General features: G+C 38.5%; 1 protein-coding gene across 1 annotated transcript in view; it reads right to left on the reverse strand.

Annotated features, from left to right (window-relative positions):
• The window catches only part of PTPN13 (protein tyrosine phosphatase non-receptor type 13), a 203,483-nt gene extending 180,401 nt beyond the window's left edge, over window positions 1–23,082 (reverse strand). Inside the window, exon 1 of the mRNA XM_081813137.1 lies at window positions 22,606–23,082. The gene's annotated coding sequence lies outside the window, so the exon portion shown is untranslated. The remainder of the gene's footprint in view (window positions 1–22,605) is intronic.
• Window positions 23,083–24,109: the final 1,027 nt, after the last annotated feature.

A 24,109-nucleotide genomic window follows, 5' to 3' on the forward strand; every position in this document is an offset into this window, starting at 1 on the left:
TAAAAAAAGTTTATTACACATAAGAAAATATAAGCACATTAAAAAGTACCAATCTTTACCCATAGGTATTTTTAAAGCCATTCCCATGTGACTTCAACATTGTTATTATTAGTAAAAGTCAGATTACCCAAATTTAAGCTTTTTCATCCATTTAGCTGATCTTGTTAGTAAAGTCATAAATGTTACAACTATTTTTAAAAATGAAAAAGAACAGGCGCCTGGGTGGCTCAGCCATTAAGTGTCTGCCTTCAGCTCAGGTCATGATCCCAGGATCCTGGGATCGAGTCCCACGTCGGGCTGCCTGCTCGCTGGGAAGCCTGCTTCTCCCTCTCCCACTCCCCTGCTTGTGTTCCTGCTCTCGCTATCTCTCTCTCTCTCCAATAAATAAATAAAATCTTTTAAAAAAAAATGAAAAAGAACGATTATTAAATTACTTAGGTCTGTAGTCCAAGTATTTAGCGAGACCTGGTTGAGGGAATTCAAGGGTTAGTTCCCTGAAGATAGAGATTCATCACTTCCCTGGGACAGACAAAAATATGTTATTTCCTCCTTCCATAACTCCAGAGGGTGTATTCTGAACTACCTAAAGCTAGAAATAGAGACTTGGACTCATTGGCTCCCACATCTGTATAAATGTTTTATCTAAAAAATATTAAGAGTTAAAAGTGCCAACTTAGATGGCCTTGACCATTCAGCTAGAAATAATCTGATACATGTGAGGAATTAATGACATCTGCCAAGCTGTCTGCTAACTCCTCTTTATTTCTACCTCCTTAACTCTTTACTTGGTCTCTTTGTCCTATAATCACCTGTCCTGTACTATTTCCTCCTTCCCTGGAAAGGCACTGTAGAAAAATGGCAAAGTACCTAAGCTTCAGTTAGAGTTGGACAGAGTTTAAGTCCCAGCTCCTCCATTACAGTTCTGTAATCTTGGAAAGTTATTTCACCTTCCTATAACTTACTTTCTTCATTTGTAATAGGAAAACAATAATGGAACTTGATTATAGGGTTGCTAGATTAAATCAATCAATATAGGTAAAACTCCTTGCCCATAGTAAGTGGTCAAAATGTCATCCATTATTATTTCATTACTGCATTTTGGGATTTTTTTTAAAGTGGCTTTATCAATCTATTTGTCTCAGACTTTAATCAGTTACCTTTTAAAGACATTTAAATAATAAGGAAAAAATAGGGCATATATTACCAAGGTAGTTTGCATTTCCAGTGTTCTTCATTTCACTGGGTAGATCAATTTGGTATCACTTCCCTTCTGCCTAAAGGACTTCATTTCATGTAGATCAGGTCTATTGGTAATGAATTCTTTCAGCTATTATATCTCTAAAAAAGCCTTTATTTCACCTCATTTTTGAAAGATTTTCATTAGACAGAGATCTAGGTTGACAGTTTCTTTCAGTAGAGATGTTGCTGTACTATATTCTTGTTTGCATAATTTCTGACAAGAAATATACTGTCATCCTTATTTTTGTTCTTCCTGTGGAATGTCTTTTTTTTTTCCTTCGGCCACCTTTCAGATTTTCTCTTTATCACAGATTTTGAATAGTTTTAATATGATGTGCCTTTGTGTAATCGTCATGCTGGGGTTCATTGAGATTCTGAATCTGTTTATAGCTTTCATCATATTTGGAAAAGTTTCAGCCATTATTTACTAGATTATTTTTTCCATCAGGCCTTCTTTCTCTTCTCCTTTAGGGACTCCAATTTCATGTATATTAGGTCAATTGAAGTTCTCCCACAACTCAAGGATGTTCTGTTCATTTTTAAATTATTTTCCTTTCTTTGTGTGTTTCATTTTGAATCATTTATACTTGTATGTCTTAGAGTTCACTAATGTTTCCTTCTGCAAAGTTTAATCTGACATTAATCCCATCCCATCTATTTTTCATCTCAGGCATTATAGTCTTCATCTTTAGAAGTTCAGTGTGTTCGTACTTAACTTTTGTACATATGGAATACAGTTATAACTATTATTTTAAAAACTATTTTAATGCACGTATCTGCTGATTCTAACCTCTGTATCAGTCTGGAGTCAGTTTAAATGATTTATCTTCTCATTATGGGCCTTATTTTCCTGCTTCTTTGCATGCCTGGAAATTTTTCATTAGATGCTGAATATGTTTATAAATATTCTTGAGTTTGCTCAGGAATGAAGTTACATTACTTGAAAACTTGGAAGTTTGATCCTTTTGGGTCTAGCTATTAAGATTTGTTAGGCTGGCCAGAGCAACACTCAGTCTAGGTCTAATTATTCCTCGCTACTGGAACAAGATTGTTCGTGTACTCCACCTACTGTCCCATGAATCTTGAGGATTTCCAGTCTGGTTTGTGGGAACAGGAAGTATTCCTGGCCCTGTGGAATACACAAGTACTGTTTCCTCTAATTCTTTTGTGTGATTCTTCACTCAGGAACTATCCTCACATACCTGTACTTATTGAGTACTCAGCTTAATACTTGAAGGGGACCCTCTTGTAGGTCTTTGGGGTTCTCTCTCTGTGTTGTTTTCCCTCTCCATTACTCTGTTCTGTTAACTCTAGCTGCCTCAGTCCTCCTAAACTTTTCAGCAACATTTCCTGAATCTAGGAAGTCTACCATTCTCTACCTGGCTTCCCATATCTTGCACCACAACCCAGAAACTCTCTCAAGGTAGTAAGCTGAGCAATCACAAGGGTCACCTTGTTTCCATCTCTCAGGGATATCATTATTTGATATCCAGTGTCTTAAAAATTGTTGTTTCACAAATTTTGTCCATTTTTTAGTTGTCATGGGCCAGAGGGTAAATCCCATCCCTGTTATTCCTTCTTGGCTAGAAGTCTAAGGTTCACTAGCTTATTATGTTTATTTCTCTGTATTGAACCATTGTAAATGGCATTTCAGTTCAATCCTCCCTGATGGATTGGGGTCAAATCTTACATGGTTATGAGGATGACTCTTTAAATTGTTTCTGTGTGGGTCTTTTCACTAACTGCCTTAAAGGCAGTCATTCTTCTGTTTAAAAAGCACATTTCAAAGAAATAGTACTATGGCTAAGGAATTTTAATGCTATGGGGAAGAATGTCTAGAAGTTTGTGCAGCTAAGTAAGTCACAAAGTGATTTTCATTCTACAGAGTTTCTATAAGAAGGATTTTTCTTCTTTTATACTTTTTGCAAATGAAGAGAACATTCATGGGAGGAGCAAGAAGATACTGAATGTGGAGGCAGGAAAAAGGAAGAATAGCAGACCTTGAGAAGGGATTGAAAATAAAACTTTTCTAAGAAAAAAATCACAGAAGCCAAAAATCTCTGATAACATCTGCACATCAGACTTTGTCTTCTATTTATTTTAAAAAAATAGACTTCTTTCTTCCTACTCAAAAATCCAATGTTTACTTAACTAATATGCTAAGGTGAAATATTAATCAAAGCAGAGAGCTGGAAGCATTATGATTATCCCTTAATAAATGTCAAAACAAAATATGGCAAGTGCTTGCAAGTATAAGGTAGTCAAGATAATTCCTATAGCAGAAGTTTTTATACCTGTGGCCCATAGGCTTTATTTGGCCTGCAGACATGTTGTATACAGCCTATAGAGTAATGGCCACATCATGTTTCACGCAAGTGTTATTTGGAGGCCAATATTTATAAACTGGAAGATTTCATGAATCAAAGAGATATAAAAATCTTGGGGAAAAGAGAGGTGGTAGCACTCAAGGTGGGTAGCAGATGTCCCCTTTAGTTAGAGTCTGAGCCCTTTAGTTGACTACAGTGTCAGTGTCCATCATTCATTACTCTTTCCCCCCCTCACTCAACTACCCCTGGCCTTCCTTGCCCTTTTAGGTATTTAGGCTAGTGACACCTGATTGAGGGTATGTATAATAATATCCCAACAAATTAACCCATTTTTTTTTTAACTTAGAAAACATATAAAAGCATCACTATAATCTCTCTCTCTCTCTTTTTTTTTTAAGGGGAGATGGGATTTTTAGAAAGATACATTGAAAAGAGTACTTATTTTCTACTAATTGTAGGAAGGCTGCACCTGGGGCACATTTTTAAACTGTAGATTCCTGGTGATCTAGGAGGTATCCCAAAATGTTTATTTTTAACAAATTCATAGGTAATTCAGATACAGCTGACATTTGGAAGCCACAATCTACCCTGCCTTCTGGCTATGTTTCAGAAGGTACACAAAAAGGGAAGCATAATTACAAAGAGTTAAAACAATGTTATTAGGAAATTATACTCTGGCACACTTTTTCTCACAATGCACTCTACTTAAACGGAAAAAAATGTAAACTTTAGGTACACAATAAGAGTAACTCTGTATTTAGTTTTCAGTATTAATGCTTCAACAAAGAAAACTGGAAAAGCAAGCATGTTTTTTAAAAAGGTGCTATACAGCACATTTCTGTACACCAAAAATTTCTATATATTGGGGTTTCTTTGCACCTTAGTGCTTTATAAGAGAACTGAAATAGGGGTCTAAGTGCCCCTTCCAACTGTAAAATGATCCAACTTCAGCTGTACCCAATATTTGTCAACCTCAGTTAAAAAGAAAATTTTCAACTTAAACAAAATCGTATAATTAGTGATAAGACATTCAAGTTTGCTTTTACTATAACAGATTTTTAACTACTAATAAAGGAATGGGGATTAACAGGTCAAAAGTGTGAGAAACGTTTGACTAAATGGAAAAAAAGAAAAGCAGTAAAATGAAGCATACTATTATATAAAAGAGGAAAACTTTGTAAATATTCTTTTCAAAATCAAAGAAATTTTTAGCATATTATATTGGTACATGTTTCATATTAAGAAAGACTAAAACATCAGTTTGGCACATCATTCATTAATGTTTCCTCCTGGCTTCGGAGACATTACTGAAAATGAAGGCTACAGAAGAGCACTCCAGGGAAGACCTGGAGATAGGAACAGAAAGATGACTTACTTTTCAACTTTGTACCTTTCAATCTTGTACAACTTATATGTTTTACCTATTCTTAAAAATAAAAAAAAAGCAATCTTTATCTGCTATAATTAAATTGGAGTCTGCACAACTCATCTCCTTCATAGGGCAACAAAACTGTTTACTTAACAAGAGAACTACATGATCACTGAAACTATTTGCACGAGAACAGTATTTGTATAATACTTAAGTTAAAAAAAAAAGCAAAAAGAAAAAATATGCGACGGCAGTTAAAGGAAAGGATTAATAAGTAACTTTATGTCTCAAAAAACTTTAGGATGCAAATTCCACTTCTCTAAATAAGAGTTAAGTGCCAACCAATTATATTTTGAATGAATTTTAAAACCACACGATAAACTAAATCTTAGAAACTTTTGGAGTTCTCCTATCAGATACTTTTTACATCACCACATACAAAGCATGCAAGCCTACTGAAAGAGCTGATTCAAAGGAGAAGAAAAGAAACTTTGTTAGCAGTCACCAACAGTTTGGGGGCTCTGTAAATAACAGCTGTCAACCAAACCAAAGGACAATATTTCAGTGCATTAAGAATGGAATGGAAAGCTGGTCAAAGTATTCTTCATGACCATACCTCAATAAGATCATTACTTCTAACCCTGAACTAAAAGTTATAAATGATTCTCACTATTAAAATGTAAACAGGCTTAAGGGACCAGACTGACTAGATCATAATGCTGGCTCTCCCACTTAACTGTCTATATTACTTTGGGCAAATCTACCTCAGTTTCCTTACCTGTAAAAATGAAGGTAACAGTAGTATCCACCTTAAGGCTACTTTGAGGAATTAAACTTTTTACTACATTAAGCAGGACACTATAAATGTGGGTATTATCATTATTATCTAAACATCCTTGTAAAACAATAACCCAGCCTCAAAGTACATCTTCTAGTTGTCTAAAGCATTGGCTAAGAGAATTCAATGCATTATAATAAATAAGCCTCTTCTGTATTTAAAAAAAATCTTCATGTAAAATATAATGTTTCTCAACAGAAAAATTCTATATGTCATGAGCTCTTCAAATCTAAACTTTCAACTCCTAAAACAGGTTGGTTTTCCCTTACATATCACCATTTAGAACATTTTTGTTTCTTTTTGGTCTTTTCTAAAATTAAAGTTTTCATATTTGTATTCTTTTTGTATTTACCCAAAGAATACAAAAATATTAATTCAAAGGGATACACGCACTCTGATGTTTATTAGCAGCATTATCTACAATAGCCAAATTATGGAAGCAGCCCAAGTGTCCATCAACTGATGAATGAATAAAGAAGATGTGGGAATCTCTCTCTCTCTCTCACACACACACACACGGCAGAATATTATTCAGCCATAAAAAAGAATAAACTCCGGCCATTTGCAACAACATGGATGGAGCTAGAGAGTATAATGCCAAGTGAAATAAGTCAGAGAAAGACAAATAGCATATGATTTCACTCATATGTGGAATTTAAGTAACAAAAAATGAGTGAAAGGAAAAAAAAAAGAGAGAGGAAAACTAAGAAACAGACTCTTAATTATAGAGAACAAACTCATGGTTACCAGAGTAGAGGTGGGTGGGGGATGGGCTGGATGGGTGATTGGGATTAAGGATGTACTTGTGACAAGCACCGGGTGTTGTATGGAAGTGGCTTAATCTACAGATTATGATGGCACAGATGCATATTTACAAACTGCTACATTATATAATTTTTAAAATACTGTTCAGTCTAAAAAGCTGATTGTCGAAATAGTCAAAATAAAGGTTAAATAATAGTTTTAATGGAATCATAAGAAATGAATTTCAGGGGCGCCTCGGTGGTTCAGTCATTAAGCGTCTGCCTTCGGCTCAGGTCATGATCCCAGGGTCCTGGGATCGAGCCCCGCATCGGGCTCCCTGCTCCGCAGGAAGCCTGCTTCTCCCTCTCCCACTCCCCCTGCTTGTGTTCCCTCTCTCGCTGTGTCTCTCTCTGTCAAATAAATAAGTAAAATCTTAAAAACAAAACAAAACAAAAAAAAGAAATGAATTTCACTGTTTATACCATACACCACTGAAATGACTTCTCTTCTTGGGGCGCCTGGGTGGCTCAATCAGTTAAGCCTCTGCCTTGGGCTTGGGTCATGAACTCAGGGTCCTGGGATCGAGCCCCGCAGCGGGCTCCCTGGCTCAGCTCCCTGGCTCAGCTGGGAGTCTGCTTCTTCCTCTCCCCACTGCTTGTGCTCTCTCTCACATAAATAAATAAGACCTTTAAAAGAAAAGAGAGGGGCGCCTGGGTGGCTCAGTTGGTTGGGCGACTGCCTTCGGCTCGGGTCATGATCTCAGGGTCCTGGCATCGAGCCCCGCATCGGGCTCCCTGCTCGGCGGGAAGCCTGCTTCTCCCTCTCCCACTCCCCCTACTTGTGTTCCCTCTCTCGCTGTCTCTCTCTCTGTCAAATAAATAAATAAAATCTTTTAAAAAATATATAAATAAATAAATTAATTAATTAATTAAAGAAAAGAGAAACTATTTCTCTTCAGACAGAATAAATTCTTAAGTCTTTTCACATGATTAAAGGTCAAATATATTTAAAAGGATGCTAAGTGAACCAGGAGTAATTTATAAGCTAGAGTAACATTAATTCTCCTAGTTTTTATTTTCCTTATAGTTATTTGGTAATACAAAAAGCAGTAGAAAAGGAAAGTGCACCAGCCACCATTATGTACACCTATTTATTTTTTAAGATTTTATTTATTTATTTGACAGAGAGATAGAGCCAGAGCACAAGCTGGGTCGGTGGGGGTGGGGGAGATGGTGGAGGGAAAAGGAGAAGCAGGCTCCAGGCTGAGCGGGGAGCCTGATGCGGGGCTTGATCCCAGGACCCCAAGATCATGACCTGAACCAAAGGCAGCCACCTAACCGACTGAGCCACACAGATGCCCCTTATGTACACTTTATTAATCAAGATGATGACAATTAATCCTTTACCCATTTGGCCAGCTAAGACATTATTTTTAGAGGCCTACATGGAATTTTCTTACTACTTAACAATCAGCTAGGTGACTTTAGCCAATCAATCAACTATGTGTAAATAGCCAAGAGGTTTAGTATTTTATTGTTTCAGAAATTAAAGAATAAAGCAAGTCCTGAGTTGGTAAAATACTAAATATATTTTTAAATTATACTTCCTACATCACACTTGATATAGCAGATAAAACATTTATCTGAATTAAAAATGGAAAGAAGGGTTTATTTCAAAACTTTTTAGGAGTTGCTATCTTTCAAGTATAATGCTAACTTCTAAGACAAGGACTGAAAAAATCTTTTGTAGCAAAAGCAATTTGCAGACAACATTCCCAATTAATTTTAAATTTTGAATCCTACAGATAACTATAATCATAATGATTAAGTATAAAAGCTGACAGGAAAGTCACACTAGTGGCAAATAAATAACCCTACTATAGCAGAACATTAAACAACAGGATGAGATTTTTATTTTAAATACCTTTTCCAAATTTATAGCTTAGATGGCTCATTTTAAATATAATTCCCAATCTCAGATTAAGTGAACCCAGCAGTAACTAATTTACAAAGCATTTTCAATTGAACATCAAACATACTTTAGAGTCAAGATCCTTTGTCCCCTTGTCTTGTTAAAGTGGCAGATAGCAACAAATGATAAATATCTTTCAATCAATAGCTGACGTAGCTCAGTAAGAACTGAGAAAAATTACTTCCCATTTGACCCAATCCTCCCAGCTGCAGTGAGGTTTCCTCGTTATTCTAGACTTCATATTCTATTTGACCATCACAGACTGCAATAATCCTTAACCTTACTTTCCATTTTCTGCAGAAATGGATTTAGGCCATCACTGTTCAAATTATTCAACTTTAAACTGATAAGGCCTATAAATCCTTCATCAATCTCCCATTACTTTCCCAGCAATGACAATCTCTATCTAACCTCTACTTCTCTCCTCAAACCTCCAATTCTTCACCACTACACAAACCATACTTAAAAGCAGGTAATCTTGCCCCTTATGACAGCACTTTCTGAAGATAATAGCATTAAGTGTGGATTCTCCTACACAACCTTGTTTTCATTTCTATGCATCAATAGGCCCACATCTATTTTCATAGCCTTCCCTTCAACCTTGCAGAAAAGTTGCTTTCTTTATGACTAATGCTGACAATTCTACCAGGGGCTCTTTCCTTCCCATCCAGAGCCTCACAAAAGGAAATTACTGCTTTACTCTTTCTGGCATTTTAAATCCTTTCTTACAGAATCTGTCCTTTTACCATCTTCAATCTTAAAAATAAATTTTTTTCTGATCTATGAAATCTCCTAGATCATCCAAATCTCATCTGTTTTGGGACATGCAGGTGGCTCAGTCGGTTAAGCAGCTGCCTTCAGCTCAGGTATGATCCCAGGGTCCTTGCTCAGCAGGGAGCCTCCTTCTCCCTCTCCCTCTGCCTGCCACTCCCCCCGCTTGTGCCCTCTCTCTCTTTCTCTCCCTCTCCCTCTCTGACAAATAAATAAAATCTTAAAAAAAAAAAAAAAACCCTCATCTGTTTTGCCACGAAATGCTACCCTCCATTTCAATTTCCTTCCTATTCCCCTCTTTATCAGTATAGTAAAATGCTTCTTTTGAAGGTAATAATATTCAACTGATCATACCATTCTTTTTCTTCTACTTTTCTTCAGTCATCTTTCTTTGGTTCCCTGTGACATCTGGCACCATTGGTCACGTACTCCCTGACGGACTCTCCTAACGCACTTTCTTTAACATTAGACTTTCCTAGCTCTTTTACTCTTTAGACACTTCCTTCCCAGTCCCAATACTTTTCTCACTCTCACATGACATCTTCTGCACCTTTTATTATTTATTTATTTTTAAGATTTTATTTATTTGACAGAGAGAGAGAGAGAGCACAAGAAGGGGGAGTGGGAGAGGTTCGAGAAGCAGACTCCCCACGGAGCAGGGAGCCCGACGTGGGGCTCGATCCCAGGACCCTGGGACCATGACCTGAGCCAAAGGCAGACACCCAACCGTCACTTCAGCACCTTTTATTTTTTTTTAATTTAATTTAATTTTTTTTAAAGATTTTATTTATTTATTTGACAGAGAGAGACACAGTGAGAGCAGGATCACAAGCAGGGGGAGAGGGAGAAAAAGGCTTCCCGCGGAGCAAGGAGCCCGATGCGGGGCTCGATCCCAGGACCCTGGGATCATGACCTGAGCCGAAGGCAGACGCTTAACGACTGAGCCACCCAGGCGCCCCACTTCAGCACCTTTTAAACACCTCCTCTCTCCTGAATTCACTCACTAAAATCTTTTATTCTGTTGATACACCATGCTCATTCTTATAATAATGTCTTTAAAACAGTGTCACGCTCTAGCCCCCAAGTGAATCCTGACTGAATCAAGGCACACTTTCTTCTTTCAAATGTTATTGTACTTATTTATTGTTTTCTAATATCTAATGGTTTCCTGTCTGCATTTTTTTTAAGTTTTTTTTGGTAGGAACCATTTTCCTTTCACTTTTCAGTATTTCTCAAAATACAGAAAAAAATTCTCAACACAGTATTCAAATACTTTACAGCTATATAATTTGTTTAGACAAAAACCAAGACATTCAAGACAAAAATAAATTTGTATTACTTATAAAATATTTCTTTTTTTTTTTTTTTAATTTTTTATTTATTTGCGAGAGAGAGAATGAGAGACAGAGAGCATGAGAGGGAGGAGGGTCAGAGGGAGAAGCAGACTCCCTGCTGAGCAGGGAGCCCGATGTGGGACTCGATCCCGGGACTCCAGGATCATGACCTGAGCCGAAGGCAGTCGCTTAACCAACTGAGCCACCCAGGCGCCCAAAATATTTCTAATTGTTGTTATTTTAACTGTAGTCAAACAATCCTGTGGGTATTTTTTTCTACCAATTTCCATATTTTTCACATATTCAAAGGGATATGTCAGATTTGCTCACTTTATTTCCTTTAAAATGTCAACCATTTTAGTCTTATCATGACCTATATGTATCTACCATATCTAAAAAGATCTTTTTTTTTTTTTTAAAGATTTTATTTATTTATTCATGAGAGACAGAGAGAGAGAGAGGCAGAGGGAGAAGCAGGCTCCCAAGGAGCAGGGAGCCCGATGTGGGACTCGATCCCAGGACCCTGGGATCATGACCTGAGCCGAAGGCAGACGCTTAACCATCTGAGCCACCCAGGCGCCCTAAAAAGATCTTATATAGGGGCACCTGGGTGGGGCAATCAGTTAGGCACCCAACTCTTGGTTTTGGCTCAGGTAGTGATCTCAGGTTGTGAGATCAAGCCCCGCCCAGGTTCCACGCTTAGTGCAGCATCTGCTTGAGATTCTAATCTCCCTCGCCCGTTCTCTCTCTAAAATAAGTAAATAAATAAATCTTTAAAAAACAATAGCAATAATAAATAAAATAAATAAAAACATCTTACATAAAAAACAATCTGATAACCAAGACACAGTCAATGACCTAATCAAGACAATGTATACCAGAGAGGCTAAAATTTGGGTGATAAAGAGATAAACCATGCTTTTGTCTTATGATTATTAATCATATTTCTGGCTGCTATTTCCCCCCAATATATACATAGCTGAAGAGGGAAGTGAAAGGTAAAGAATTCTTGTAAACTGAATCAGTGGACCCAATCATTTTGTATGTGTAATAACTCAGAAATAAAATTCACAAAACCTTATGAGGTAGGTATTACTATTTCCATTTTACAGATCAGACCCAAGATTAAATTTCTTATCCAATGACTCTAATTACGGAAAGAGCTAAATGCAAACCAAAGACTATCTAAATTTAAACTCTGTGTTCTTGGGGCGCTTGGGTGGCTCAGTCGTTAGGCGTCTGCCTTCAGTTCGGGTCGTGATCCCAGGGTCCTGGGATTGAGCCCCACATTGGGCTCTCTGCTTGGCAGGAAGCCTGCTTCTCCCTCTCCCACTCCCCTTGCTTGTGTTCCCCCTCTCTCTGTCTCTCTGTCAAAATAAATAAATAAAATCTTAAAAAAACAAAACTCTGTGTTCTTTCTACTACACTCTACTTCCTAATTTATGCCTGAATGTGAATAAATAAATCATAACACTACCTAGCTATAGTTTTCACAAAAGCTAAACACTTAAAAATGAATATAAATACATTAACTTTGTTTTGCTAAAGATCAACAATAACTCAATTTAAAATGTCAAGGGTAGCTCAAATACTAAAAATTGTGTGAAGACATATTATTACAAGGAATTAAATATCAAACAATACAAAGTATAAAAGTACCAAATAATCTTAATGGCCATGATCCAGCCTGAAGAGAGTAAATCCAGTTTCTCAAATATCCTCTAGGTCAAGGCACTTTAATTAGCATTATTTATGTGTTAAATATCAAGTGGCAAGTCAATAAAACCAAGCTCCCTTCCATCCCCAAAACCTAGCATATGGTCTATAATTTATCTATGCATACTACAACGAAAATCCACTAAACTGGAAACAAATGGAGATCAGATGTTAGGAACTCTGGCAAAAACAATAACTGAATCCCCAATATCTATTCTCCTTAATTAGTTTTGGGATAGCCAAGTATCCAGAAAAACTAGAATTCCCAGCTTCCATTGCAAGTAGGGGTGGCCAGTATAAATAGAAGTCACTAGGTAAGCCTTCCAAGAAAACTTTTTGAAAGGATCTGACTCATCTGGAAGGCACACCTTTTCTGCCATTTTCCCCATTTCTTCCATATTCTGCCTGCCTAGAAAGACAACACATTTTGAACAGAATGCTGGCAGTCATTTTGTGACCACAGGCCATCTTGAGGATGAAAGCCATGCATCAAGGAGATAGAAAAGAAAAAAGATGTCTGAGTTCACTACCATGTCTTGAAACTGCCATGCTTGATCTGGAGTATTATGCTTGGATTTTGTGATATGTTAGAGAAAAATAAATCCCTACCTTCTTTAGGCCATTGTACCTTGTACACTGTATTTAGGTCTCTTGTACTAGCAATCCTATGCAATTTCTACTGGAAAAAGCAAAATAATTCACTGCATTGGTCTTGGATAGGGCAAGCACAAAGAATATTGCAGGTAGCATTTCTCAAATCAGTGCTCCTATTATCAGATGCTAAGATATGTATTATGAATTCTATAATTATTGACAAATAAATGAAAAATTATATATATATATATATATCATCTGGGAGATTAATAAGGTATATTAGCATATTAAAGATTCTAAATGTGTTCACAGTATTAGTTAGGGAAGAGTGCCCAAAAATATATTCTAAACAATTTTAGTTTATGCTATACAATATTCCCAGGAGCACAGCAACATAAGATTTACAAATATTAGATAATAGCTCTGTGTGTTTGTGAGTTTGTGAACATGTACATTTAAATACACTAGAATTTATATATCCGAGAGTGTTATCTTTCAAAATAGATACTTTAGAAGGATACATAACCTTGTCCTCAAACATAATATCAGAAACATTTCTGGGGGGCGCCTGGGTGGCTCAGTTGGTTAAGCGACTGCCTTCGGCTCAGGTCATGATCCCGGAGTCCCAGCATCGAGTCCCATGTCAGGCTCCCTGCTCAGCAGGGAGTCTGCTTCTCCCTCTGACCCTCCTCCCTCTCATGCTCTCTGTCTCTCATTCTCTCTCGTGCAAATAAATAAAATCTTAAAAAAAAAAAAGAAACATTTCTGGGACTCTCTTTTTTAATTACGTTTAGAGCCATATTTTAAAAATCACTCCTTTTACCGTATAAGCATTTTTCATTTTAATTCAAATTATACTCCTTAAACACTCACCTTTCTTAAACAATAACACATCTATTATTTAATTGAATCAAACCTACTCTCAAATAGGTCTGGCACCAAAAAGGAGATTCAAAAAAACATGCTGTAGGGCGCCTGAGTGGCTCAAATGGTTTAAGCATCTGCCTTTGGCTCAGGTCATGATCCCAGGGTCGTGGGATCCAGTCCCGCATCAGGCTCCTTGCTCAGCAGGGAGCCTGTTTCTCCCTCTGCCTCTCTCTCTTTCTCTCTCTGTCTCTCATGAATAAATAAAAATCTTAAAAAAAAACCAAAACACCATGCTGTATGTTTTAAAAGTAACTCCAAACAGGAGATGTAATGTTCTAAAAATGAATAGTTTGAAGAGAATGACATTTATTTTTACAAGTTCCACTAAGTGTATAAAAATCAGGCACACATCACATAAGTTCAAGTAATAAGTGGAAGAAACATGTAACCCAAGGAACAAAGTAGTGCCATAAACTGAAACAAAAAAGTACATTTAAGTTCATGTATTACCTTTACCCAGTGTTAAAACAAACAAAACAAATAAACCTCTTATAAATCAGAGTATACCAAAAATAATAACAGCTAATATTTATTAAATACTTAGTTTGCATTAGGCACTGCTCTAAGTGCTTATGTGTATTAACTCATTTGGTCCTTAAAAAAATCCCGTAAGAGGCCTGATCATTATCTTCATTTTGCAGATAAGGAAATTAAAGTACAGTGAGGTTAAGAAACTTACACAAACTAAAACTAAATCATATTCAGAAATCAAAACCCAGGGGTGCCTTGGTGGCTCAGATGGTTAAGTGTCTGCCTTTGGCTCAGGTCATGATCCCAGAGATCTGGGATCGAGATCCACCCCCCACCCCCAGCATCAGGCTCCCTGCCTGTTCAGTGGGGAGCCTGCTTCTCCCTCTCCTTTTACTGCTCCCCCTGCTGTGCTCTCTCCCTCTTTCTGTCACATAAATAAATAAAATCTTAAAGAAAAAAAGAAAGAAAGAAATCAAAACCCAAGCAGACTAGCTCCAGAGTCTATGCTCTAAATACCATGCTATTCTGTCTCTCTAAATCAAGCAAGAGTGGTCAGTACCATGCACAGCTGCATCTAAAAACAATTCATATATACTCAGATAGGTACACATGTGTTTGCAAAGTTTTACAAGGCAATTTTACATGTTGTTTAATTTTATCTTCACAGCTGTTCTATGTCAATATATCCTGTCAATAGATGGGCTTAGTTGGCATGAATTCAAGTAATTAAAGCTATGTGTCCAGAGATTATTCCACTTATCTGCTGTCTTAGAAATGTGTCCCTTCTATGCCTCACAGAGGTACTGGCAGATAACAGGTATTCAATGTATATTTACTGAATAAAGAACAATTAGAAAGGGAACTGGACATCAGAATGTGGTCAGATTGGTCCTGATTCATCAATACAGCTACTAGAAAAACACTCAGCTAGCTTGGCTCACCAACAGTGATTCTTTAGTATCCATTTAGGTGGAAGAACAGTATCACTCATTTTTCAATTAAATCTTAGTATCTCAATACAATCTTAAAATTCCTTTGAAGTTAGAAGTCTTGATGTACTGGGGCGCCTGGGTGGCTCAGTTGGTTAAGCGACTGCCTTTGGCTCAGGTCATGATCCCGGAGTCCCGGGATCGAGTCCCATGTCAGGCTCCCTGCTCAGCAGGGAGTCTGCTTCTCCCTCTGACCCTCCTCCCTCTCATGCTCTCTGTCTCTCATTGTCTCTCTCGCAAATAAATAAAATCTTAAAAAAAAAAAAAAAGTCTTGATGTACTAACATAAACACTGAGAAAGATTCAGATGCATTCCTACTCAAAAACATAACTCAGTATGGTCTTCAGTTACACAATGAGTATGATATATTACGTGGCCACATTAAAATATTTTCTTTTGGGGCGCCTGGGTGGCTCAGTTGGTTAAGCGACTGCCTTCGGCTCAGGTCATGATCCTGGAGTCCCGGGATCGAGTCCTGCATCGGGCTCCCTGCTCGGCGAGGAGCCTGCTTCTTCCTCTAACCCTCCCCCCTCTCATGTACTCTCTCTCTCTCTCATTCTCGCTCTCTCAAATAAATAAATCTTTAAAAAAATAAATAAATAAAAAATAAAATAAAATATTTTCTTTTATTTAAAGATTAAAGGAAATTCCTATTAAATTTTAATAATGGACAATACAGTCTAGATTTTTCATTGTAAGTGAAAGAATTGTATTATATGAGTGTTGGAGGGTATGCTGACTTGAATTATAACTGAAGTTACCAGTATTGCTGGGTACTATGTAATAACACATTTCATTTTTGCTATTCATTTGTATACACCTCAAAGCAGTGCCAGAATTTCGAAGTTCTGATTGAACTCAATTGAATGATACATATCTACAATACAGTTTTATCTCTCTTAGTTTGATAATTGATCATTCCTGAACTAAGTTTTCTATTATATTATATATATAGATAGATATAGGTATCTATATCTATCTGTATTTTTTTTTAACTATCAGGGTTTTGTTTTGTTTTTTGTTTTAACAAAACATCTATTCTAGCTTTCATGAAGTACAGCTATTTTAGCTTTGGTAGATTTTCACACAATACTTAGAAAATGGAGCTACGTTATATAAATTTGAAATACTGCCTGACACTTATACCTTAAGCTAAGTATAGATATTAGCATCAGAATAAAATTAAGGCAGATTGTGTGAAGGATGAATTATACTATGTTCAAATAATTCCATAAAATTACATCTCAGCACAGGTCAAGAATATGAAAGACACTGAGGAGGGAATAAATGAAAACCTTACAATGAGGGAAATTCCTGTACCAAAATGCTGATTTTTTTCACTTCAAAACTGAATTACATAATGTTCTCTAGAAGAGATATCTGACTACACTAAGACCTAAAATAATCATCTCTTAATAATTTAAATGTTTATTTTAAAAATTACAGAAAAAGTGCATTAAGTAATACTTAGCAGTGCTGAGAGAAACTAAGTTTCTTAAAAGCGTTCCCTAATTTTAAAAAATTCCCAGGCTCTATCTTTCTTCCCAAAAAACCCCAAAAAGAAACAAACAAAAAACACCAACTTTGAATATTTCTACCACATTCTCAAGTTACATAATCATTCTAACCTTAATTTAAGTTATTCAACAAGAAAGTTTCATTTTTCTTCCACAGACTACATTAGAGCTAAGTGGAAAAGCTTCAAAACATGAAAACAATATTGTATACAAAACATTCCATCAGGCATCCTTTCAAAAGAACTCTCATTATCCTGGATGCAACTTGTCTGACCCCAGTAGGTAAAAAAAGCATGTGTTTATGTAAAAAGAAATGTACCATCTACCAATAGAAAAAAAAATACTTTTAATTGAAAATGATTTGTTTCCATGTCTACTCAGAACACACTAAACCAATAAAGAAAACTGATATTTTAGGTGTTTGGGGGGGTGGTATAAAAATGAGATGGACTAGGGGCGCCTGGGTGGCTCAGTCGTTAAGCGTCTGCCTTCGGCTCAGGTCATGATCCCAGGGTCCTGGGATCGAGCCCCCGGCATCGGGCTCCCTGCTCAGCAGGGAGTCTGCTTCTCCCTCTCCCACTCCGCCTGCTTATGTTCCCTCTCTGGCTGTCTTTCTCTCTGTCAAATAAATAAAACCTTTAAAAAAAAAATGAGATGGACTACACACATCATAGTTTCTTCTAAGCTGTGCATAAGTAGTTAACAAGTGGTAAACACCAATAAAATTCATGACATAGAATTAGCTTCCAACCACCTCAAATTGTTTAGGAACCTCATACTTTGTTGAAGGGGATACTTTCCCTTGTGGGAAAGAATAAAGTCTCTCATGCATCTGTATGTTCATGTTAAAACTAATATAATGGTTTTCTGCTGGGAAATTGAATCATATCATATGACAACTAAGAGTTTCTATAACTAAAAGAAAAACAAACTAACAAAAAACAAAAACACCTTCACCAGATAGAAAAACCTTGAATCAAATTCCAACACTTGAATTGAAATGATGACGTTCTCTATTTCCCAACCTGAAACTGTTGGGAGTACACAAGGGCAATTAAGTCATCGGTTAGATTCAGGGCATACTGATACAAATAATGCACACAAGTACACTGAAGTTCCACCTCTGAGTTAACTTTGAAAAGGAAAACCTTGTAACTAGGTATAGCAGATTGAGGAAAGATGTAATATAAGCATCAAATATGTGGTATTTCTCCACATTAGAAAAAAAACTATAGGGGCGCCTGGGTGGCTCAGTCATTGGGCATCTGCCTTCTGCTCAGGTCGTGATCCCAGGGTCCTGGGGTAGAGCCCCGCATTGGGCTCCATGCTCTGCAGGGAGCCTGCTTCACCCTCTCCCACTCCCCCTGCTTGTGTTCCTGCTCTCGCTATCTCTCTCACTCTCTCTCTCTGTCGGAAAATAAATAAAATCTTTAAAAAAAAAACTATAAGAAATATTATATTTTAAATTATAAATCTAAGGGAAATGAATATACACACCCACTTCAGATGATGAGAAAATGGAATATAAATTTCAAAACCTCTAGGTAGTATATCAACTATACTACAGTAAAAAATTAAAATTTTTAAAAAATCCTTCAGGTAATACAGAATTTTGTGATTACAGAAATGTTCCATATCTGAGCTGTCCGATACAGCAGCTACTAGCCACAAGCAGCTACTGAGCACTTCAAATATGGTTAGTGGGAATAAGAAATTGAATCTTAAATTTCATTTAATTAATGTAAATTTAGCCACATGTATCTGGACTACAACATTGGACAGTGCAGCACTAAAGAAGTAGAGGGAAATATTCGTACCTTAAATTCTGATTCAAATAGTAAAAGTTTTGTAAATGGGCATATACATAGATGCTTCTGAAAAAAATTTTTTTTTTAATTCTTATGACTTTAATGAAGACGAAAGGACTATGACACAATATAAAAATGTTGCTGCATTTGTGGGGACAAATTTTCTGTACTCATTTTCTAGACAGGACTAGAATATTGGTTCACAAGTTGGCTCCAAGTTGTAATTTTCTTTGGGAGCTTCCAAAAATATGGATGCCTGGGTCTCATCCCCCCAAGCTTTTGGCTTAATTGGTTTGGGTTGAGTCCTGGGCATAAAAGCTTTTTAAAGCTACCCTGGAGATTCTAACATAGAGCCAGAGTTGAGTATTACTAAACTAGAAAGAAAATGAGAAACTGTTTATTAAGCATAGACGCAGTACTAAGACATTTCTTTGCTGGTAGGCAAAGAGGGCCTTTGACAACCCAAATTCAAGTCAAAACACCTAAGGGCTAAATATGAGCTACACATTCTAAACATTCAGAAGTGATTTGGGTTATACAATCTTTTTTTTTTTTAAAAGATTTTATTTATTTATTTGACAGAGAGAGAGAGAGAGCGCACAGATAGAATGGCAGGCAGAGGGAGAGGGAGAAGCAGGCTCTCCGCTGAGCAGGGAGCCCGATGCGGGGCTCGATCCCAGGGCCCTGGGATCATGACCCGAGCCGAAGGCAGACGCTCAACCGACGGAGCCACTCAGGTGCCCCCAATCATAGATTTTTATTATCACTGAATGTTATTCAATTATGTAAAAGAAATTAGAAAGGAAGGAAATAAACTAAATATTAAGTGCCAACTTGCCTTTGCCAATTTCATGTATATTATTTAATTTCATCCTCAACATATCTTGGGAGGTATATATTATTAATTTATTTACAGATGTGGAAAGTAGATTTAAAGATATTCCCTAGGACTGGACATATGTTTGTCAAACAGTAAAGTCCACACTCTACAGCAGAAGGATTCTCCCTGGGGAAGTTTGTTTCAGTAAATTTTCACACTGGAATCAAACAAAAAAAAGGAAAAGAAAAAGAAAGAAAAAGCAGGATTCAGTGGTGGAGCACAGGATAAGGCAAACATACTAAAACAGGTGCTTAACCAGTCCCTGTTCCAGCATTATCCAGGTATCTGATGGCAAACCCTGGGAAAAACAGGTTTGTCTATGGTTCAAATCTACACCAGCCGCTACACTAGACCATTTAGGAGTAGTTGCCTTTTATCCTAAGAACTTAAACAATTGGTCTCCTACTGCCTCATAAGCTATTAGGTATAGTCACACATTCTTCGGACAGGATAGAACAAGATGCTTATTCACAGCTGCCTGACACTAAACAGGAATAAGACAGGGGTTTTAAAGACTTTTTCATTTTACCCCCTCCACTTAAAGGATTATTGGAACTCCTCACAGAGCAGTTTGCAGACCGTAGTTTTGATATATTTACACTGAGTGTAGAACTTTTATTTTAACCTAGGCCACTGAAAGTCTTACATTAATTTACTCATTAAGAGAAATCTTTTAAAAATTCAGTTCCTGAGTTGTTCAACCCACCTTAATTTTCAAATTAGGGGAGAAAGGTTCTAAGGAAAAAAAAAAAAGGTAAATCCAAAGCAACAGACCCCCACTCCCTACCTATCAGCACTAATCCTTCTATCCTAAGACTCAGTATCTTTTCTCCTTTTTCAGGCCCCTACCCTGTAAAGTGACATTAACACAAATGAGTCACATTTATTTACATCTGAGGCACGAAAGAATACCTTCAGCTCATTGTTCTAATTAATGGCACAGACTTCTCCCATAGCATATTCCAAAATAAGAATACATTGACAGGATTAACTCATAAATGCACCGGCTTAGTGTATGGTAGTGTTTCTTTTCAATTTCAAATGGTATTAATTACTATTTAATTATACTCCAAAAAATGTTTCATAATTTATTTAAAAATTACAAACTCTTGTCAAAAAAGAGGAAGCAGCAGCGGTAGCTTATCCCCAGTAGTCCTACCCGCCCCGCCCCTGCCCCCCATATGTTTGAGGCTGGGCAATTTGATGAGCTGGAAAAAAATATACTCAATTGATAAGAGAAGCTACAATGCTCCCCCATCCAATCCTTAGCCTATTAAAAGTGGAACAAAGCAAGGATTAGACCTGTTTTTTCTTAATAATAAAGAATACACAAACTCCATTTTTTTTTAAAGAATGATACCTATTATCTACACAGAAACAACTGATTAGCCAATTCTCACACTCACTTCCTGCATTGGAGGAAGGCCTCCAGTTAAAGATAATGTAAGTTCTACAGTTTTTAATCCCTATTACAGTGCCCAAATTCATCCTTTAAATTGGCATTGGTTTTAACAGTTTGTGTATTTGTGTGACATGAAAAATTATTTATAAATATTTTTGGATGCTAGTAATCACCCTCCAAAAACTAAGTAGCTTTACATGAAGTAAACATTTTGGTGGCACAAATGTAAATTCAAAAGACAGACCTAAATAATGGTAAAAGTCATAATTCTCTAATTGTAAAAGTGAAAGTCACTACAAATTAATCTTTTCTTAATAACTAACCATAGATATTTTTCTAACCTTAATTCCAGCTTCCATCCTACCTTCTCCCCCACACATACTCCCACAAAGCCTCTAGAACATCAAAGTTAGGACACAATGTTATTATGGAAAAGTATAATAAATTTAGAATTGGTTAAAAAAGCATTTCGTTCGCCTCTGTATGAATTTACTGAATCAATAAAAGCATAGACGTAATAAAAAATACTAATGATATTAAAAGGAGAAATAATGTTTATCAAAGCACCACCAAAAGCAACTAGTGAGCATGATGCAAGTTTTCACTCTGATCCTGCTAACCCAGTCATCACGATTTTGGGAAAATACCAACACTTGTTTAATAATACAGCGACTTTGCTTTATTTTCCCATCCTTCAGTAAAACTCTATAGATGTAAAATTTTAAGTCTTGCTAATTAGTTACCAGTGCCCTTCATCCCGCAGATCAGGTGTCCTACATTTTGTTTAGGTCCCCGCCTTGAAAACAAACCCGATTGCCCCATTTTCTGAGAGGTAAACTCAGCTCCAGGCAGCTCCCTATGAAGTCACCGCGTTTGTTGTTTCAAAGATGCAATTAAACGAACCTAACACAAGGCTGTCGAAGAGATTAGTTGGAAGTGTGTGGAGGTGTCAATCATATATGTATAAGGCCAATGAAAACTGTATTGCTACAAATCTATTTTAGTCGTAGTATTTCTCCCCATCCCCCCTTCTCCAATATATTCACAACATAGGGCAATTAAACTTTGTAAGAACTTACTCGACTTTAGCAAACTTTAGCTTTCCAACTTTCTGTACTCAGAATCCAGCAATGAGCAAAGGCGGGGTGGGGGTGGGGGTGGGGGATTTAACTGAGGCAGGGATAAGAAAAGCAATTAAAGAGCTTGCATCAGGGAGTGTCTCTCCCTCTGCCCCTCTTCCTCCCTTCCCACCCCCTCTTCCCTGAGCCCTTACATATACACATTCTTCTGGGCGGCCTCTAACCACACCATGTCCACAGTCCTTTACAGAAATTAGAAACAGACTTCGGGATCCCTTCCCACAGCACGCACAGCGCAGAGCTGTACTAGCAAGATGGGGCGATGTCACTCCCTACTACCTCGCAATCTCTTACTCCCCCTCTGGGGTTTCAGTCTCAAGAATCCGGCTTTCCTCCGCGGAGAAGGTGGGTCTACCTAATTCACAATGAAATTTCATCTCATCCTTCCCCACCCCAGCCACCTCACCACGAAAACCAAAGAAAAGTTCCTTCCCCACCAGGGCAACAGAGGAGTTGGGTTTCAGGGGCCAGAGCAAAAGCTGGGAGAGGAGGACAGGGAGCGTGGTGTACTTTGTTTCCCACTACCGCATATCCATACCAAGAGCCCAGGGCTGCTCTTCGTCCTTACCCGCTCGTCCGGAGACCTGGTCCTGCTACTGGAGCGCGAGGCAAGGGCTGAGCCGACGCGGCGTCGGGGCGGGCCGCCGGCAGCAGCCTCGGGCGCCGAGAGCCACCACCTCCTCTCCGCCAAGCGGCTGCGGGCGTGGGCCGAAGGAGCTGAAGAAGGAGCCTGGGGAGGGGGAGAAGAGGAGCAGCATCTCCTCCTCCTCCACGCCTCGGAAACGCCCCTCCAGCGGCGACCCCGGCCGACCGCCTGACCCCCGAGCACTGGAGCACCCTCTCCGCCCTCCTGTGCTCCGCGCGCCTCCCAGAGCTTCGCCAAACCCTCTGGCGAGGGGCGGCTCAACTGCTGCAGCCGACTCCGAGTGCTGCCGAGGGGGCTGAGGCGGACCAGGGAGCTAGGGAGTGCCGCGCGCCCGCAAGACGGTCTCTAGGGGCGGTGATCATGGTGTGTGAGCCTCGCCGCACCACCGCCGCGGGAGCTACTAGCACAGCACGGGCTCCACCTCAGCCACCCGCGCCGGCCCCGCCCCCGTTCCTGTCACTCAAAAGCCTTCCCGGGCTCTAGGAGGAGAGCGATCCGCGACCGGGCGCTCCCCTCCGCCCCATTGGTCCTCCCGGCCTCCAGTTCCGCCCCCTCCCTAGGGACGAGGTCGCCGGGGAGACCAGCGCCCCGGTTCCCATGACAACCGGTGCCTAGGGCCTGGCTTTTAGTGTTCTGGCTAACCAGACGCTCAGGTTGGTCGCGGGGCAGCGAAGTTCCTCTCCCCTGCAGTGTGGACTCCTAATTTTAGGCCAAGTTGAAAACGCGGCCGACCGCCCCCACGCTTCCAACTTCAGAAACAGAACTCTATGGCCCTAGAGAGTGTGAGGGAGAGTGAAAAATGTCTAACTGCTTGCTCTTCCCCTGTGACTCTAAATAACCCCTCCCCCCCTTGCCCTCCCTGGGCTCCAGCCTTGTTTCCGTATTCTCACAGGGCGGATTTGGGCTTTGAAAGGATGAGGAGAAGAGGGAATTGAGAAAGAGCAGGGCTGTGCCAGCTCCCTGCAGCAATATAGCAACTTGGAAATGGCGGGGTCAACGAAAACAGCTCGGTGAGTTTTCCCACAGTTGTAAAGTGATCTTCAAAGGTGTGCTGGCAGCACTTCGTCAACCCCAGATGCCCTCGGGGAAACTCAAATACTCAATATTTTTGGAAAAAGTAGGTAAATTATTCTGTTAAAATTCCTCTGAAACTAAGATAATCCTAAAGTTAAAAAAATTGAAAGGTTCGACGTAACCGACTAAAATAAAGAATATTCATTTTTCTATATAGGACTACACATTGCCACTTGGCAAAGTTATGTCCTAGCAGCTATACCCCTCCTGCAGACAGAAAGATTTGGGTTTCAACAATTAACAAAGAAGACTTACTGAATTCATGAGCAAACAGTATCTTGTCATTTGAGTTTCAACAGTTTGGGTTTATTCTCGGATAAGGTAACCTGGTCCACTCTGGATAGGGGACCGG

Source organism: Leptonychotes weddellii, chromosome 2 (genome assembly GCF_054177405.1).
Source record: "Leptonychotes weddellii isolate Sample4059 chromosome 2, ASM5417740v2, whole genome shotgun sequence".
Classification (NCBI taxonomy): domain Eukaryota; kingdom Metazoa; phylum Chordata; class Mammalia; order Carnivora; family Phocidae; genus Leptonychotes; species Leptonychotes weddellii.